Here is a 20,133-nt window from a genome sequence, read left to right on the forward strand (position 1 = left end):
CCACTTTTCATTTGAATGCTCAAAGTTGCTGCAAAACATTTTTGAAAATTAGCTATTAGCTACACACTGTAGTAATTTTTCTAGTGACAGCCATTGCACAGTACATCTACATTGCAATAAACTTTCTGCAGTACCTTAAATTTGTCTTGTTATTGTCTATCAAGTGTTGTTATTGCTAAACTTGTTCCAGTGCTGACTCAGTTGATGAGCATAATTTTACCATGTAGGCAGCCCTAATTCGTGATGATCTGGGGCTTCACATAGCATCTAGAACCTTCCTCAAAAGCCATTTTGCAAGTGACTAAGACATTCATGAAAGATCTTTGAGCTGGAGGTTTGTGCTACAAATGCAAAGCAGCATTTATTATTTGTGCTTTACAAATGCAGTTTTAATTTTCCCTTAATCAATACTTCATTAAAGTGGGCCATGTAGGAACTGCTTGTTTCTCTAGTCTCCCAAGCAGCTTTCTGTGTCACATTAGGAAAGAAAACAAAAAGGCAAAGAGCATTCAAGACAGCCTGAAAAAATATTTTTCTTTTCCTTGGCCTCCCCTCCCCCTAGCAGGCTTTCTGCTCCAGTGGCTTGTGTTGTAGTCACACCATGCTTGGAGTGACTTGAGAGCATCCCTAATGCTGCATCCCCGGCACTGTAGGCAAATCAACTATTTCTGTGCGGCAATCTGTGAGCTGCACTTCAAGAACAATTCCTTGTCTGCTGACAGACACCCAGGAAGGCTCAGGGAGGTTTGAGCAGAGAGGGCGGTGGCAGAGGAGGAAAGTTTCCTTGCCTTCCCTGGCGCAATAAATGCGAAGCAGCTGCAGGAGGGGTCAGTGGCAGTGGGTTTCCCTGTCCATTGGCACGGTGGGTGCTGCTGCAGCCACTGCCTTTGGCTGTGTGCCACAGGGGCTGCAAGGGTGGCAGGGAGAGGCCTGGCTGGGGGCTGAGGCAGGCAGGGGCCAGCACAGCCCTTGGGAGTGCGCCAAAGGTCGGGGCATGGCACCTTGAGCTGCAGCTGGGTGAGACACAAATGGGACTCGGGTTCGTGCCAGTTGTGTTCCAAATGGGATCACCTCACAGGAGGGAATTCTGCCTTAACACAGGGTTTGACCTGAGGAGGAAGCTGCCTCCTCCCTCTGTCCCTTTTTCCATCTCTGGTGATGACCAGGGGCTGTGGGGCTTTCCCAGCTGTGGTCTGGCAGGAACAGACTCGTCCCCCTGGAGTGAGTGGCACCAAGATCAGCTGCAGAGGGGGTGTTAGACATCTGCAGGGTGGAACCAGTGGCAGGGACAGAGATCACAAAGAGCTGCACTGCTTTGTCCTTAGATCTGTCCTGCCAAGGCAAAATCCCTTCCCTCTCAGAAATTCACAGGTCTCCCTGCCATGGAGTCACATGTGGCATCCCAGAAAGCTGCTTTTTCCTTTGCTTTCATTTTTGGAGAGTTTCCTGTAACTCTCTTTGGATTTTAAGCTGAGTTTGTTGAATTCTTATGTTCTTTCCCTCCCACTCCAGTATTTCACAGGAGTCTTTTTTTGCCCCCTGCCTTTTGTTAGGTAACAAATTGCCCCTGCGCCATTGGAGCTGTGGTTTGCTGTGGTTTGCTGTGCTCTTTGTACAAGATGGTTTCAGAGAGTGGAGGATTAGCTCAGACCTCTTGACTGCTTTCCCCATACACCACTTCTGAGGCTTCAAGTCTCACCTGCATTTTAGCAAATCAGAGCTGACACTGGCTGACTTCAATGCTGGTAGAAGCTTTTCCCTGCTGCATGGGGTTTGTGGATGGGCTCTTGGCAAGTGCTCCTGACTGCAGCTGCTAAAGCCTTATCTCTCTCTGTAAGGCGGTGCAGGAGTTGCCTTCAGTGGGTCCCTGGGGGCTCTTGCTGAAGTGTCAAAAGCTTGTTTCATTGCAAGGAGGGGGCAAAGGCTGCAGAAGGCCAGTTCAGTGCACTGAGCTTACAGCTGGCTTGGCTGGGGGAATTGATGCCTGCAGAGTAATGTGTGAGAGGTCTGGTGTCCCAGTTAGCTCCAGTGAGTGTGTGAGAATGGCACTACTATTACTGAGAATAAACCTACCCTGCATCCTATAAAAATCCAGCAAAATGCCCTCAGATCTTATAAACACTCCTGTTCCACTGCTGACTGCTGCTTCGTGGGGCTGGCTTGAACTGCAGCCTAGGGAGGAGCCAAGAGGTGGAGGAGAACCACTCTCCCTCCCAGAGTGGTCTGGCCTGGGGTGGAATTAACCTCTTTGTTCAGTGCAGAGGAAAAAAAATTCAAAGCAGGCCAGGGTTGACCTACATTTGATCCTTGCAATGTGCAAGTTCTGCTTCCTGCACTTTTTCTTGTGGTGACCTTTTGTTCCTAGGAGGTAAGAACTGCTTTGAGGCATTGCTGTATGTTTTGTACAGCAAAACTTTCCTTCCAACAGGAAAGGATAATTTGAAGATCACTATTTCTGTTACAGGAAATCCCAAAGTCAAATTAAAAAAAGGAAACATGTTCTTGTGAAGTCTTCAAATATCATAGGATTGAATCTCTCTTTAGATTCTGACATTATGGATGGGATGATTGCCACTGATCTCTCATATGTGCCGTGTGCTTCGGAAGGGGATGTTTTGCCAAAGTCTCTCGTCACCAAACCCCAGTGAGTGGGGAAGAGAAATGTGGTCTGAGCCAGCGGGGCGAGGGAAGGGCCAGGGGGCTGGGTTTTCAAACTGAAAGCTGAGGAAAGGATGAGTATTTTCATCTGCTCATGAGAGAGGGGAGGGGGCAGGCACTGCTTGTTCAGAGGACAAGAGGCAATCCAGAGCAGCATGTGGCAGTCCAGGACAGAGCTGTGCCAGTGCTTTTCCCTGCTCCCTCCTGTCTGTTTCTGAAGGAATGAAGGCACAGGTGAGGAAGGATGTGAGGAAAGCTGTGTGAGGCTGAGCAAGGCTTTGGGCCTTGACCAAAGTTACCTGCATTTACAGAACTGGGACCTGAGGCTTAAAGAAACTGGGAGAGCCCCTCACAGGGCCTAAGTGACGGATGGCTCCTTTGCAGCCTCCTCACCCTTTCCTCAGTGACCGCTGCCTCCCACTGCTTTGAGCCTTTAGCTGATGGAAATAAGAGCCTGAAAATACTCTTCTTCAAGGGGAGCACCCCCCCTTCAAGGGGCCTCTCCCAGCATCACTGGAGCACTGGTGGTGCTGTGTTAGGTTTACTCCAAGAGGTGTTCAGTGCCTCTTCCATGGCCCACACTAGAGGAGGTATTGGCAGACTAAGGAATACTGGGACTTTTCAATGATGATTTCTACCAGACAGCGACAAGGCCCCTTGGTGCTCATCTCCTGGGAGCCATCAGTGAAGAAGGGCATTGGTGCTGCTGCCTCATTATGTATCAAAGTGTGTGTTTTGTTCTATTTTCTCCTGAGGAAGGGGCTGGAGAATGTGCAGGTGAGGATGGACAGAAGTGGCCCTGGCCAGCAGCCTCCCTTGCTGCAAGGTCAGCCCCCCGTGGCACAGTGAGCATGCACTGCCTGCTGCGTCGTGCTCTTGGCAGACACGACTTGTCCCAGCTGACAAGGGAAGACAAACACCATGTGCAGAGCCCAGGGTGTCTGGAGGCAGCCACATCTCCACAAGGTCCCATCTGTAGCAGGATTCAGCCACAAAACCTATTTTGCCTTGCTGGCTCCTGACAAGGCAGATGCTATCCAGTCACAAGTCATTCCAGGAGGGCACTTGGTGCCTTTGGGCTGGTTTGTCAGCCAGCACCTTTTCCCCTGTGTGCAGCTAGCCAGGTGAACTCAGCTGAGCACTGGCGAATGCCTGGGGGCAGAGAGCAGCCTGACCTTAGCAGTGCATTCGGTGTCCCATTCATCTGAAGGATGCTGGGGTTATGGAGCCAGAGGTAGAGATGGAAAACAGTGTTTGCTGGAGCAGAACATCAGCTCCTGCCACATTACCCCTCCTGCACAGTGAACTGAAGCTGTGACCAAGACCAGAGTGCAACTGGTCAGCTCCAGGCTTTGTTACAATGTTGAGTTCAGGTTACTTATGCAGTCTTGCTTCTGCTGCATCCCAGCTTCTGAGAGCTGAAGTGCTTCTTGTCTTCTGTGTGCTGCTTTAAGAAAGAGAAAACTAGAAATCCATCTGTCCTGTTTTGTGGCATTGCTTTTAACAGCCACACAGGGCTGACACCTTTAGATTAGCTTTACTTTGCTTTATGGACCAGTACAGCAGTGACCTGTCAGGCCCTTACATGGTGGCCCTGTTTAGTTTTCCCTTCTCTCCATCATGCCTTGTGCTGCACAAGATCCAGCTTTGCTTGGATCCTGCACAGTGCCCTTCCTGTGTCCAACTCCTGCTCACTTGTGAGCAGTCAGCACAATCTATTTGCTGTGGAATATAACCTGTCAGCAGATTTTTCTCCTTCCTTGTGGAAAGGCTAAATCCAACACAGTGCTGCCACTGTACTCTGCATTATAAACTCTTCCAAGCAGGGATTTGCACTTGCAAAGCCTCTTCCTCTGTCCCTCTCTAGTGGCCAGCACACAAGCAGAGATTTATGAATTTCCATCACCAAACAGTTTTGCAGAGCAGTTGGGCTTGCTGTCAAATGCTGTGGTTGTCCCTTGATGCTAATCATCCAGTGTGGAATATCAAGTGATGGCTCCAAAGGAACAGCAAGTCAGAGCCTCTGTTGGTATCAGCCCCTGCAATGCCTCTGAAGGCAGCACAGCTCCAGCACTTCACACCACACATGGTGTGTGCCAGCCTTTATCTGGCATCTCCAGCTCTAATAGGAACATACGCTTGGCTAAATTAAGAAGGAATATTTTTGTGCTTTAGTGTAAGCATACTAACAATTCCAGTTTATTTTAAGGATGTGTCTTAAAAGCATTAAGAGTGGCAAAAAATAATAATATATGTGATTTACCACTGTGGAGACTGTCAAGTGTTGAAGTGTTGTCATGCTACTGGCGCTGTATTCAATACCCGGGCCGCCAAGAGGCATCGCTAATAGAATTTGCATTAATATACACAGCTTCTTTAAAAATTAATTACCCAAAGTAGAGCATCATGTACTGAGACTCTCAAACAGGAGAGAAACATTGAAGCAGCACTGAAATAAGCAGTCTCAGAGCTCCTTGGGAAGCCAAGGGCGGCTGGAAACATTGCCCCAGCCCTTCTCTCCTGCCCAGCGCATCACGATGGGGATGCAGACACAAACTGACAGCAGGAAGCATTGCCATGGAAAATTCTGGAGGAAATCATAGATTTGGACTGGGCCCAGAGGCTGCTGTGCTGCTGCTGAAGGCTGCTGCTGTTGCAGCTGCAAAGAAATACAAAGAACCTGTTAAGTCAGGAAAAGGAAATGTGATCTTTCCCAATGTCTCCCCAGAGGCACAGAGGTGCCAGTGCCCCACAACACATGTGGGTCACACATTTGTGTGCTGAGGGGGGTTTGCATGGGTCAGAATGCCTGGCAGCACCAGTGAGGAAATGTCTGATAACCCTTGTCAGCCCCTCTATTTTCCTTTTCTTCTATCAGCCTGCAAATGCAATGGCACATTGGGATGCTGCTCACTTGACTGTAATAAATCAGCAGCAGCCATTCAGTCTCCAGCCCCTCCAGTCTCTTCATGTGCTGGAAATGGCATGAAGATGAATTTTTGCTGCTCTACATGGAGGAGAAAAAAACAAATATTACTGGTCACATGTATTGATAGCTTTAGTCAGAATCTGAACAAAGTTAATGGTATTTGTGAAAACACGTGGGCAGCTGTGGCCTTCTCTTTTGTACTTTGGCTTTGCTGGGTTGTAAGTCTGAGCTCTGGTGTGGCCACAAGGGATCTGACCTCATTGCCCATGGACAGGCTTTATATCAGCTGAGTGTGGGGCAGCAGGCCCAGGAATGCAGGTTGTGCCTGAGCCAGGCAGTTTCTTTCTCTCCAGTGAGTTTTTCACATTGCTGAGCTCTTTATAGCTTTTCTGCCAAGAACTTCCCACAAGTGTAGGTACTTTCCTTCATTACTACCTGTAAGTGAATGTTCTGTCCTCAGCTCTGTTAAAATGATGAATGATTTCCAGCCTTCTCATGTACTGTCCCTGGAAGGTATTTCTTGCTCTGGCCCTGCTCCCTGAGTGGAGGCAGTGCCATTGTTTCCATTGCATTCCCCAGCCTTGCTGGCCAATTTCAGGGCTCCTTACACAGCAGTGGAAGCTCTCTCTGGGCTGGAATTTGGAAAGTGGGCTTTAGGCTGGGAGCAGCTACAAAACATCCAATGCAGCTATTCCCTGTAATACTCATGGCAGAGCAAGGGAAATGAATGGTTTTAGTGGCAGCCAGGCTGCTTTCGGTCAGGTATTGGACATTAAATGATTTTCAAGCAGTGCAGCAGTTCTGCTTTTGCTGCAGCTTCTGTCCCCTCAGCATCTCCATCTGCCTGAGGCACGTGTTCAGTCTGGGCAAGGGAGCTCAGGTGCAGAGGCTGCTGCAAGCCTTGGTGGTCAGGCTAAAATACAACTGAAGACCTTAAGGGGGGCAGCTTTCAAGGCAAATTCTTCAGTTTCTCTGAATCCAGCCCTGGTCAGTACTTGTAGGCTCTTTGGCTCACTATGGATGGAGAGGAAGGCAAGGTATAGTCTCTAAGAGCTGTTTTTTGATTTAAAGGAGGCTGTTACAGTGAGAACTGAGATGTTTAATGAGTGCCTGTTTTTCTGATTCATCATTTCAGAGCTGTGTTTGGTGGTCTGGGTTACCTTCCCTCTCCAGTCCCCAGGAAATCATGTTAATGATGACAAATGCTCAGGCTGCTGCTGGTGTCTGAGGGTTCACTGCACAGAGCAGGCTCAGGGGACAGGAATATCCCCTGGGGAAGGCTGAGGGGGTGGTTGGCAATGAGAAAGAATCTATACTCTGTTCTCCAGCAAAATGAGACACAAATCAAATGCTTCCATTCCAAACAGGGCAACTCAGAGGGCCCCTTTGCTGACCAGGTGTGCTGAGGGGCAGAAGGGGAAGGCAGAGCTGGGGATGGGGGTGTGTGTGTTTGTCAAGGGATCCACTGCTTTCTACACAATGTAGGATGAACTGGGACATGATGAGAAGCCATCAAAAATGAGGGATATTGGAGATGGGTTGAGCTGGACTCCAGCTCTCAAAGACAGGCTGAAAGCTCTGGAGTGGGTCCAAGGAGTGAGATGGGTCAAGAAGCTCTAAATCTAGGAAGTCTTTGTTTGCACAACAGAATGAAAGTACCTATTTTCCCTTCCTTTCTCTGCCCATGCTGGTGGGAATGCCATTCTGGTGACCGCCCTGAGGGCCTCCCCTGCCGTGCTGCTTCACCACCACCCCTGCAGCCAGCACTCCAGGGCAAAAGAGGATGGAGAAGGGATTGTTCTCTGCTCCAGCACTGGGAACTGGGGATGCAAACAGAGTCTGAGGCTGCTGCTCCCCGTTTTTGGTGGGAGACGTCTCCTGGTTCAGACTGTCCTGAGCTTCTTCCAAGGCTGAAATCCAGAAGTGCAGATACAGTGCTGGGAACAGCAGGCAGTCCCTGCCCTAGAGGAGGATGGAGCTGTCGAGATCTGCAGGCTGGATTTCGGAGGACTGCAGTGAATCAGGCAGCTGAAAACATTCTGCTACATTGCAAGGGTGAAAGGGACTGCTGAGGCATTGGGCAGGGCGGGGTGCTGCCTGTGTCTCAGGACAGGCTGCACAGCCTCAGCTGCTCCCGGAGCCACTGGGGACGAGCTGTGCCGTGGGAAGGGCTCTGCACACAGAGCAGAATTCCCTGCTAGCGGGGAAGGGATTTGTCTTGTTGTGCCTTGCTGCCTTGGATTTCCCCAGGAACAAAGTGAATCCCACAGGCATTTCCTCCTTGCTTTCCTCCTGAAGTTTGGTTATTTGAAGAGATTCAGGAATTGCATATTGAGGAGAAGGTTCCTGGGGAAGGCAGCTTCTGCTGCCTGGTGCTGCATCCTGAGACTGAGTCAGGAGCACCCTGGGAAAAACGGGTCTGCTGCTCAGTGCTGCAGCTCCATGGTAGCCCACAGGGGTTTAAACCCTCACAGGGCCTGGAGCAACAGCAAAACAGGGTAGCAGAGCACTGGGGATGTAGCTAGTGAGGGCAAAATTGTTGCTTTCCTTACTGTTACCAGCAGCATCATTTCAGCCTCAGTTTATTCCTGCTTCCAGCTCCAATGCTCAGCCAAACTGTGGGACAGGCCTGGCTTCCTGACAGCCAGGAAGCATGAATGCACACCAGCCATCACCTGTTTCTGTAGCAAAGCTGATGTTCCCAAGGAAGTCCCTGTTCTGGGGTGGCGAGGCCCCGTGCCTCAGGGCTGTTCCAGTAGATGGTGTCTATGTGTCTATGTCAGGGATTTGGCAGCAGGAGAGTGGTGGGCTTGATAGAGCAGGGCTGCACCCCCAAATTGTAACCTGGTCCTGTTTCGTTAAGGACAAAATGGTGGTAGAGTACTTTTTTAATATATATTAACGACAAGATGGAGTTTGAGTATTTTTATTTTTATCCTTCTCTATTATTTTCCCCTCCAGCTCTTTCTAATGTTCTGCTGCTCCTCAGCCAGGCAGCTGGGGGGCTGTGTGACCCTGGCTGTCCCAGGCCCTTCTGTCCTCAGGACATGGCTTGGCAGCTGGGACTAAATCCACGTGCTAGCCAAAACCCCAGCAACCCTTTCCTTTGAATCAGTGTCTCTGGGGGAGCCTTCTCCAATATAACTTTGGTACTGTAAATGCTAGAGATATTTACCTTCTCTTTCCGGGGAGGGAGAGCTTTGGTCTTCCAGCATGATATTTAATTCCTTGGCTGGGCTTAGCCTTTCTGGGCTCCGGGTTGTCAGCCAGGGGGGCAGGGGAGCTGTGCTGGATTTCTGCTTGTTCCCTCCGAGGTGTGTGAGGTATCACCCTCACAAGCAGATGGCTTTGGAGGAGTCTGTCTCCAAGGAGCTCTGCTGGCTCTGCATGTGGCAGAAGTCACAGTGTGGAAATCTTAGCAGCAGCATCACCTTGCAGATGTTATCCTCACTCACCACAGTTTCCTCCCTCCAGAAAGGCCTCTCTGATTGCTGCTCGTAGCATAGCAAAGAAAGGGTCACCACGACACGTGGGTGTCATGAGCAGAGAATTTGTCAGATACAAACACTGCCACTGAGACCTGCATTGACCCAGAGGCTCTTGTGGCTGCTTGTAGGGTGATGCTCCACAGCTCTCGTGGTCCCAGGCAGTCAGGGATTGTCCCAGCTGAGGGCAAGGCCAGAGAAAAGGCATCTCTAGGTTTCTCATGGTCTTTTTACAATGGTCATCAAAATGTTTCCATTTTCAACAGTAACACATTTTCAGAGGTTATTAAACAACACCTGGATCTCTGAAAATTGAATACAGCTTTTTATCCAAACCCAGGTATCTCTATATACTCTCCCCTTTCCTAGTTTACCATTAGAAATGTAGAATGCTTGGAGCAGAAACTAAAAACACCCCCAGGTTTTTAATAGTGGTTGAAAAGGCTATTTGCCTGTTTTGAAGGGTTAGTTTTCACTGTTATTTAGAAGAGGTTGCCTAAAGCAAAGCACAAAGTTTAGGTTTGGCCTGCCCACACAACAGTCACACGGATCTTTGGTCAGCCTGGCACCCACAGGCTGGGTCACCCTTCTTTGTGTGGCGATGGAAGGTGGGTGAGGACACGCTGCAGCAGCTGATGGAGGCACTCAGGGATGCTGCCAGCTTTCTCATCCTCTCCTGCTCCCGGGAAATGTCTCCTGAAGCTGATGGCTGCAGGGAGAAGGGCTCCAGGCCGAGGCTGGGTGCTGCAGACACCACCCCGGGTGATTTACCCGCTCCTGCAGGGAGCCCCTGGCAGTGCCAGCAGTGAGTCAGGTTTCCTGCTCCTTAAATTTAGACTCGTCAGCCCTCACCTCTCCCTGCAGCCTTGTGAAGCACATTGGGATCCAAGGTAGTTACAAAACAATGTCAAAGGTGTCAAAACGATTGCCATAAAAATACATCTCTTTTCTGCAGGAATGCCTTGGAATGCCACAGAGCTTTGGAAACTAGAAGGGTGGCACACTGTGTCTCATGTGGACTTGGAGAAGTCTGCTAAAATGGTAGGATTTTCTTTCCTTTTCAAATCATTATTGTAGGCAGTTAGAAAAAAGCCAGTTCTATATTCCGTGTGATGAGATATTGATCTTACTTCTAAATCCCTCTAACCTGATTAAGGCCTTAAGAATTTCAACTATTGAAAAATATTAATTTTTTTTTCATATAATTATCTTAGGCTGCACTAAGGATGTTAAGCTTAAGTCTTTCCCTGAGAAATTCAAATAGCTCAGCCTGTGGGGATCATTCAACCCTACCAAAGGCTTTAACATATGTTTGTATAAAAATATAGTTTACATATATATTAAGCTTTTACACGTATATGTAAATGTAGATGATGTACATGGCAGTTTGCAGCCAATCTCCAGAAGGGATTTTCTCGGTACCTTTTCACAGTATGTAGTTGGGCAAACAGAGTCTGATCTAAGCCAGGCAGTTTGGAGATGTCTGTTATCCTTGTCATCCTTGGGACCACACCTTCAAAGGGAGGTGGAGCTGGGGCATGGTTGCAGGGGTGCACCTTCCCCTGTGGCAGCATGTGCTGGAGAGTGTGTCAGTGCAGAAGGGTGGAGATCCAGGGCTCTGGAAAATGCTCATGGCACATATCCTTCCACTGCAAGGGAGGGTTGCAATTTCCATCTAAAGCTGCTGTGCTCTCATGGCTTGCCAAGTCCTTGTGTGTGGTTTTCCACACTCTGCCACCCGCCCAGCCTGGCACCTGCACCGTGCTGGCCACAGGGGTGACTTGATCTCCCAGAGCTGAGTGTCCTTGTCCTCTTGTGCTGGGCTCAGAGTGGGGACAGATCCTGGCAAGTGAGAGCAGGAGGGGCCAAATCCAACCAGCTTGAATGGAGCTGGTCTGGTCCTGCAGATCACAGGGCTTTGGGAGCCACCACTCCTACTAAGGTGGGAGTCTTGAGCTTCCTTGGAAGCAGGAAGCCAAGATCATTTCACTCTGTGCTGATGTTTTGGCCTTGGAGCATTGTCTCCCTCATGTCTGCAGAGCATGGTCAAACCCAGGGCTGGGGAAGAGGAGCTGTGGCTCAGAGTGGCTGTAGCACCTTACACCAGCAGTGATGGCTGGCTTTGCTGCCCCCTGTGCTTTGTGGAGCTGTACGGATCAGAGCTCCTGAACTCCCCAGGGAAATGCTGTCTGTGGTGTTTGGCTTTTCAGAAATACAGCCTGGTGGCAATTGCCAAACCTGCTTCCTCCTGTGTGCCAGCAGCCCCTGCTAACCATGCGTAGGTTGGTGTTGACACACGCTCCAGGCACGTCCTGCTGCTCTGACCTGCAGCTGGGAACCCAACACACAGAGTGAGCTACACCAGTCAGTCACACATCTGGATTATTTAAAGGGTTGGAACTGCAGTGTGCTCTCAGCTGGCTCACAGTGGCATTTGCATTTTGGCAGCATGAGTGCAGATTTTAATCCTGCCAACAAGAAATCTTTGTTGGTGCCCTGGCTGCATTCAGCAGTACAAGTTTCCTCGAGGCATTCCTGGTTGCAACAGTGAGATAATAAGTGATTGCTTTTTGAAAGTCACAAGGTTCTGGCTGACTTGTCTTTTCCCATGGAAAAATATTAGGATATATGATCTGGGTATGTGGTTGTAGCAATGGAGAAGCTCTCGACAGAAATAGAGAATCCTCCTGAGGAATTTTGCTCTCTGGCAGCTGAAAACTTATCTGCTTAGCTCCCTTTTGGGTAACTGAAGGAGACTCTGTGAGCAATGGGAATTCAAAACCCTGCCCAAGGACTGTGCTGAGCACTTCCTCCAGTGTAGGAATATTGCCTGTTTTAGTGAAGGGAGGGCCAAAAAAAGAAGATAACTGTGGGGAGGAGGAGGCAGATGCAAGAGGGAGAAGCACACGGAGCTGGAAGTGATGTAGCAGAAACACCACTTAGAGCAGAGGAGAAAACCAGTGTGGCGCCTGTTTGGGAAGGGGCAGGCTTGGAGATATGCAGAAAAGAGATGAAACAAGGCAGGCCACACAGATTTCAGTTGTTATGAAGCAGAGGGCATGAGGATAAAGCAAAGCCAAAAGAAGGATGACAGCAGGTAGCAGAAAGTGAGAGACTTTTTTCCAGCAAAGATAACAGCAGGGGAGAGGCCACTGTGCTTTTGTCATCCAGCTATACTAGAAATTCAGAAGAGATGCTCATACAATTTAACAGCCTTTTGGCTGACCTGAAATCTCCAGATTATTCATAGGCATCTTAAAATGCCAGGGCTGAGGTGTGGCAGGTTGGTTTTGTTAAAACATTCTCACTCCTTGTACTGTCTTCACATCTGTGATATCTATGGGTAAAAATAATTCAGCACAAATGTAGTTTGTGTCTGTCTTTAAGAAATCAAAGTTGTTGTGATGCCCGGGGCTGTGACAGAGAGCGTTAGAGAGGAACTGGCAGAAAGCTGCTGCCGTAGGGAGGCAAAAAGATCTGGAGTTAAATAAAGCAAGCAGCTCCAGCATCCCAGCTTCCCCAGCCCCTCTCCAGCGGCCGGCGGGCAATGAGCGTGCGCTCCCGACAGCCCTGTGATAGATTAATTAGCGCAGCGCAAGGAGCGCTGCTGGAGCGGCTCCAAGCCCAGCCTTTGACAGGGTTCCGGCCAGGCTGGCTCGCACCTGGCTCCGGGCGCTGCCGCAGTCCGGGGCGGAAGCTGCCATCTCCCGCTGGACAGACGGACGGGCGGCCGGGAAGGGCTCCCCGAGCGCCGGCAGAGCGCAGCGAGCCGAGCTGGGAGCCAGCCCCAGCAGCTCTGAGCTCCCGGGAGCATCCCTGCAGCAGCAGCACACTGCTTTAAAACCTGGGCAATAAACGGGAGGGAAAATGGATGCTCATTGTCAGCGTGTTTAGCTGAACTTGGTCACACTGGGCACTAGCCAGGAGACAGAAAGTGTCTTGTGCTGGGTTATTAAAGAGGACCTTTAATTACCTTATTAACGACTGGCCATTCTCTCCAAGTAAATGAAAATCCAAATCTGTCAGTGCAGTTCAGTGATGATTATTTGCATCTTGAACACCAAAGGCCCCAGAGGTGATGTAGAGAGGCTCCAATGGCCACAACCTCCCCTCATGGCATTTTTCATGTCTCCTGTCTGCAGACACTGTCTGTCCAGTGTGGCTTTTTGAATGGGATTTGGAGTAAAACAAAAGTGTTTGAATGAAAACCTGGCTTTGGCGTCTAGAATGGAGTACTGACCTCCTGCCTGGGTTTTGATTTGGGTTTCAAAGCAATGGTAGGGTAGGATGATCTGTTTGGGGGTGGCTTGCTGTCTCTGCTAGGATTAGGAAATGGAAAATCCTGCAGCATTGTCTCCCAACTTACCTGGTTTAATTCAGCTATGGGGCACACGGGAGGCAAAGCACAGGTAGCACTCACCCTGGGTTTGTGCTGTTTCATAGTGAACCACAAACTGGCAGCTCAGCTACTTGAAGGGAGACTTGGTTTTGTGACTGTGGCCAAATGACAACTGCATAAACAAAGCAGAAGTGCTGCTGAATGATTTGATGTTGACATGGGCTTCCTGAGACCTTCCCCTTCAGTGACTCAGGCCCTTGGTCCCTTGTGTGCTCAGACACATCCACACGCAAAGGATGATCAGGCAGTCTGTTTCTGACACATTGGCTTGCTTTTTAATTTTTTTAATTATTAGTTGTTAATCCCACTGAGTCAAATAGTGAAGGAAAATTGCTTCCAAATAATGCAGCCTAGGACTGCCTTGGAGGCAGAAGGTGCATTTACCTGCTATTAACCTACCTCCTCACCTAAACCCAGACACTGTGACCTGGACAAGGCACCTCCCTTTGCCCTGCAGCACAGTTGTTTAAAATGACTCATTATGGATCAAAATAGGCATCAGCTCAGAGAAACCCTCCAGTGCATAACTCATCGCTTCCCTGGGACTGCAGAGCAGGACAGCACAGGGCAGCAGAGTTCACAAGGGCTGTTGAACTGGCCACAAGCCATAGAAGCAGCAGGACTGATGAGGAGCAGCCTGCTTTAGGATCTACATTCACTGTTTACTTTTCACAGGGCTTATCAGAGAAAGCTGTTTCACCCTCTTAAGCATCACATGAGTTAAACACGACACTGGTGGTTGTGGTTTATGCTTGTTGCAAGCACCCCCTCCAAGGGGGTGATACAACAAGAAAGAAACAAGGTTATATCCAAGCTCTAGTTTGGCCTGTAAATGCCCTGTGACCATGGCTCTCTGAGCAGCTCTGAGTGCCAGGATCCTCCTGCACAACCACCACGGCCAGGAGGTACCGGAGGGCCGGTGTGAGTTCACCGGTAATGGCGGCAGGAGCCACCGAGTCTGTGAGGCAAAATCAATGGAGCGGGATCTAAAAGCTGTACTCAATAACTCCTCAATAATCATAAATCTTGTTACCAACAGCTCTCACGCTGCTTTACGGGGGAAAGGATGCCCTCTCTTTGCAGAGGCGGCAATTCAAGCATGGAGGAAGGGAGCGCTCGTTCCTAGAGACGCAGCAGAGAAACAGGGGCTGGGTTTCTGGGTCGGTGAGTTATCCACAGGGCTGCATTGCCTCCCTACCGTGACCGAGTGAAGTGCCATAGGAATAGCCTGCTGGCAGTTTTCAGCTCTCTGGCAGGTGCTTTAGGGAAGCATTTCCCTCTGGGCCCTGCGGAGCAGCACTGAGCCGTGGAAATTGTCCAGGAGGATGCTGAGAGGCAGTGGAGGAGCAGGCTTGAAGCAGAGCTGCCTCTTCAGCCAGGAGCCTGCCTAAGGGGATTGCCCTCTCCTCTCAGCTGGTCTGAGAGCATGCAGCAGAGGCAGAGCAGTCTGTGAGTGATTTAAAAATCTGTTTTGCAGCAGGTGATGGGAACAGCAGAGCTCGGGAGAAAATGAAGCCTGTTGGAATATGCAGCAGTCTGGGTCCATCCCTGGTCGCTTGCCACAGCATTTATCTCCATGAGAAAGGCAGCTTTTGTCTTAACTTATTTGGAAATTGCATCTGGCAGGGATCAGAGAATATCCTCCCTTGGGTTTTTCCCCAGAGCTGTGCACAAGGTCTGGGCAAGACCCTCTGAGTGGTAGCCCCTTTCCCTGAGTTGGTGATGGAAAATTGATGTCTGATCGAAATGTGGGGTTGTAAGCAGCAGTGGATGGGGCAGGGCTAAGTTTCTCAGAACAGCTCCTGATACAAAGAGAAATTCAAGTGTCTTTAACCCTCATCTTACTTTTTTTTTTTTTAATTTATACTGAACTCTGTAAATTGATTAAACCAGTATTTACCTGACATGAGGTAATAAGGATGAATTAGCTTCTCAGTGAATTCCCTGTGGTGTTATTAGACAAGAAATCTTTCACCGAGTGACTTTAGGGTTCGTGTTGGGGACAAAGAAGAAAAAGCAGCTGTGCTGCGCTGGGGTTTTAATGAGGCTGAGAGTGAGATTTTGCTGCACAAGACCGAGGCTTTGGTTCCTCAGGAGGGTTCTCCTCTCTGCCTCGGCTGCGGATCAGCAGAGGGCAGCAGAGATCGGCAGAAAACTGCAGCGAAAGCCCTGAAGCAGTGCCAGAGACAGCAGAAACCCCTCCTGGGAGTGATGGAGAGCAGCCCGCGGGGCTGGGGGCTGTCCCGCCGGCTGCTGGAGTGATGGAGAGCAGCCCGCGGAGCTGGGGGCTGTCCCGCCGGCTGCTGGAGTGATGGAGAGCAGCCCGCGGAGCTGGGGGCTGTCCCGCCGGCTGCTGGAGTGATGGGGAGAGCAGCCCGCGGAGCTGGGGACTGTCCCGCCGGCTCCCCCGAGTGATGGAGAGCAGCCCGCGGGGCTGGGGGCTGTCCCGCCGGCTGCTGGAGTGATGGAGAGCAGCCCGCGGGGCTGGGGGCTGTCCCGCCGGCTCCCCCGAGTGATGGAGAGCAGCCCGCGGGGCTGGGGGCTGTCCCGCCGGCTCCCCCAGTGATGGAGAGCAGCCCGCGGGGCTGGGGGCTGTCCCGCCGGCTCCCCCAGTGATGGAGAGCAGCCCGCGGGGCTGGGGGCTGTCCCGCCGGCTGCTGGAGTGATGGAGAGCAGCCCGCGGGGCTGGGGGCTGTCCTGCCGGCTGCTGGAGTGATGGAGAGCAGCCCGCGGGGCTGGGGGCTGTCCCCCGCCAGCCGGGCACTGCCGGGCTCGGCCCTGCACGGCTGCTGCCCTTGGAGGAACGCAAACAGAGCTCTGTCCTCGGGCTGTGCTCTGCACTAGGACCCGTGTCCTGTCAGCTGCCCCCATGGGGAAAATGTCGCAGATAAATATTCGCAAGGAAGGCGAAAAGCAGCTCAGATTGACAGCGGTGCCCCAAGTGCAAGGGAAGAAAATAGAGCGTGCAAAATGTTGGGTCCCTCTTGCTCAGCTGAGGCAAAAGCCTTGTGGGGGGATCTTTGCCCTGGCAGTGACTTTTATTCATGGCATGTGGGCAAACCACCCCTGTGCCCCAGCCCCCAGGAACAGACCCCAAACACGGGTGATGCCTTCACAAAGTAATTCAGCTCTTTGGATGGGGGAACCTCCCCAAAACAGGACTGGTAGGGATCCAATTATTTGTGTAGTATTGCATTTATTAGTATTAAATAATTATTTAACTTGATGTTATTAGAAGCTCCAGTGGAAGGAAGGCATCTACCTTCCTTTGGAGTGAACCCCTCACTGAAGCAAAGCTGCCTGCTGAGGACTTGCAGGTAGATACTTGGCATATATTTGAAGGATTAAATAGCCTAAAATATCCACCAGGCTGCTGACTGCTTTGGCACTGTGTCTTGCCTGTTTGGATGTGACTTTCAATTGAGCCTTTCACTTGTGCTGTAGTTTTTTTGGCTTAGTTTATTGCTTCCAGGCAAATTTCTGAATGTTGTCAGGACCCTGGGCAGAGAACCCAGTGAAACAGTACTGATGTCTCAGCTGCTGTAGTGTAAGCCTTTTGGAATTAGAAGGCATTTTCTTACTACTGAAGCAAGGAGAATGGTCTTTTTGCATTGCTGTGCCATGATGGTGTTTGCCAGGGTGCCATCCTTCCTTCTCCTCCTTCCACACTCTTAGGAGGCCTTGGCAGTGCTCCTGACCAGGAGGAAGGGAGATGCAGGCAGGGAATGTGCAGCTCTTCAAAGCACGAAGGAGAGGCAGGAGATGAGGTGTGCTACTGAAGCTTGACCTGCCTAGTTGTTGTTTGTTATTCTAGTGCCCCTTAACACAAGATTCCCGAGCAGATGTTGGGTCTGGAGCTCCATACCTGAACTGGACTCAGGACCTCTTTACCACTGCTTCTTGCTGCAGCTGAGTTTGAGACTGAAAATGTCAGTGGCTGAGGATAAACCAAGGACAGGGCTGTGGACAGTCTCTCAGGTGTGTTGCACATGGTACCAAGCCAGGCCCCAAGACACAGAGTGTGAGATAAATGAACTGGGAGGTGTGGGGGGTTGAATGGTGGTTATGACATCTCAGAAAACTCTTCTGAAGGTTCAGGCAGGATTTTAAATCTAGGAGTCTAGCAAGGATCTTGCTTTACCCTGCTCTCAGCACATGTGCAATGGCACCCCAAGGCTCCCCAGGGAGCAGCAGGACCAAAGCAAAAAGAACTCCTCAGTGGGGATTTGCACCAAACCCACTCTTGTGTCAGCGTTTGGAGAGATGCAGCCCCTCCCGAGCTCCTGAGACTGCTGCCAGCACTCCCTGTAAACAGGCAGTAGTTTACATTCAGCCCTGCAGCTGAATGTTTGGTGCTGATGGGTCAGACCTGTCACGAGCGATTCTTTGTCTTCCCTGACTGGATAAGCATGCAAATAAAGTCAAGGAAACAGAACTGCCCAAAGCCCACAGATTTGCTGTTATTCATTCTAGTGAAAATTATTGATGCTAGGTCTCAAAAGTATGTTAGAACAGAGATATTAAGCATGAAAGGGTTTGGTTTTGGCTTTTGTTTGTTTCTTTTTGAGGTTGTTGTTTGGTTGTTTTTTTTTTTTTAATTTACAACCCTATCCTGAGCCTGACAGAAAATGGTCAGTTGAAAAGTTTTGATTACAAACCCCATGAACATTTTATTTAAAATGATCATATTTCAGCAGTTTTCAGATCCTGCTGTGACTGCTGAAGGGTCACATTAGAATTGGTTTTTGTAAGCAGAGCAACACACATCTCTGAAATTCATTTTCACCGAATATTTTTACATTCAGGTAAAGCTTCCTCCCACACTAAAAGCACACTGCACAAGCCTAGCCCCAGCAAATTCATTTACAAAAAGATGCAAATCAGTGTTTCAAATGCTGATGGTGCCTGTCAGCACACACAGGTTTGACTGTCAGAGGTGGATATTCCTTGTTTACCAATAAATTCAAATCTGTTCACCCAGGAAAGCTTTAAAGCTTTCAGAGGCACACGGTGACAGGAGAAAGCACTGAATGCTCGGCTGGGAGGGGATGCCCCAGCTGCTGGCAGTTCACAGGCAGCTCAAGGCAGCTGGGAGGGGGCCCTGCACCTTCACCAGTGTCAAGATACACCTGGCTGGGACAGGGTGAGCGCTGGGGAAGAGCAGGGCCAAGAGCTCCAGCAAGCTGAGAGGGAGTGCTGCCAGCAGGAACCAGCCATTGTGAAGGGGGGCTAAGAGGCAAAGGGGATGAAAGTCATGATGAAATGATTCTTTAGCTATTTCTTTTAAGTAATGGACAGATTTGATTTCTTTTTTTCCTCTGTAGAAGATGCCAGCTCACTCTGGCCCATCAGATAACAATTGCTGACAGGCATCCAGAATTAACAGGCAATTTGAAGCTACTTCTGGCTCTTGTGAATGTTTCTGTTGGTTCTGTGTAATGGCTGCACAGCTCAACAGCAATTCCCTGTGATATGCCAGGCTTCTTCTGGCATCCTTAGTCACCAGCTAGGAGCTGCATTGCACAAAACCAACAGATTCCTCTTTATAGACTGTTGTCTGTGTTTCTACAGCTCCCCTGCCTTTGGGGGTCCCTGGGCTCCGTTTCCCCTGTAAGCAGCATGTCACAGGCTGTAGCAGCTCCAGAGTGTTGGATTTCCCTGCAATCCCTGTGCCACAGGAGAGCTGTTGGGCTGTACAGGCACTGCTGCTAGTAGGAGAGGATTTATTAACCCCATCCTTCTGTAATATCACACACAACAAATACTCTGCCACTTTATTTTATTCTTTTCCCCTGCCTTCTTCCAGGAGGTCTCCATGGGCTATAATGCCAACACACCATGATTTAGCCTTGCCCCAGTCAAGTTCATTTTGGGAGCAGGAAGTGAAGCCCTTACTTAGGGATGAGGGAATGCTCCTTCCTCCAGCCCATTTAAATCAATACAATTCCTCTTACTGAGAGTCTTCCCTGGTTTGATGTTATAAATGAGGTGTTCCTTGGAGCTGTGGCAAGAGATTTGTGGCAGTAGTAATGCTAAATTTAATTTCCCGGGATTCAGTCTCAAACAATTGATAAAGCTGGTTATTCAGGAGCCATTCAAAAGTCCTAAGCTGTAAGTGTATTTATTAACTCCACTGTGCTTACAGTCGCCCAGGAATTCCACTTGGTGGAATTTCTGTCTGTTTTTCACTAGCATATGAGCACAGATTACTGGGACTAGAACAGTATTTGTGTTGCAAGTTGCCTTTCAGAAAAACCCAAATGAATGGCAAATGTGTTGAAAATGGGGAGGGAAAAGCAGGTTCTTGTATTTCAGTCATAAATACATACCTAATAAAATATCTGATAAATTGGGAAAAACACATGTACTGATGTAGGCCACCTGTAAGATTAATCTGAGGACAGAGGTGAGAGGGATTTTTATCACATAAATGTTATTTTGTGCCTTTTACTGAAGCTGTGGTGGTATCAAAGTGATGACTCAATGTCCTGTTTGCTAGCACAAGGAGACTGTGCTCACATCTTCCTCCTTGAACAGCCATAGCAGAGGCAGGCTGGGGAAACTCCAGGGAGTTTAGGGGAGCCTTGGGAACAAGGAACTGCACGAAGGGACTCACTGTGCATGTTTGTGTTTGGGTAGGTGTGTGAGGGCTGCCTCGTGGG

At 49.7% G+C, this 20,133-nt stretch overlaps 1 protein-coding gene across 1 annotated transcript in view; it reads left to right on the forward strand.

The window, feature by feature from the left end:
* The first annotated feature begins 10,076 nt into the window (after positions 1 to 10,076).
* The window catches only part of PAK5 (p21 (RAC1) activated kinase 5), a 195,835-nt gene continuing 185,778 nt past the window's right edge, over positions 10,077 to 20,133 (forward strand). The window contains exon 1 of the mRNA XM_066546009.1: positions 10,077 to 10,113. The gene's annotated coding sequence lies outside the window, so the exon portion shown is untranslated. The remainder of the gene's footprint in view (positions 10,114 to 20,133) is intronic.

The sequence above is a fragment of the Molothrus aeneus genome, chromosome 3 (genome assembly GCF_037042795.1).
Source record: "Molothrus aeneus isolate 106 chromosome 3, BPBGC_Maene_1.0, whole genome shotgun sequence".
NCBI classification, from domain to species: Eukaryota; Metazoa; Chordata; class Aves; order Passeriformes; family Icteridae; genus Molothrus; species Molothrus aeneus.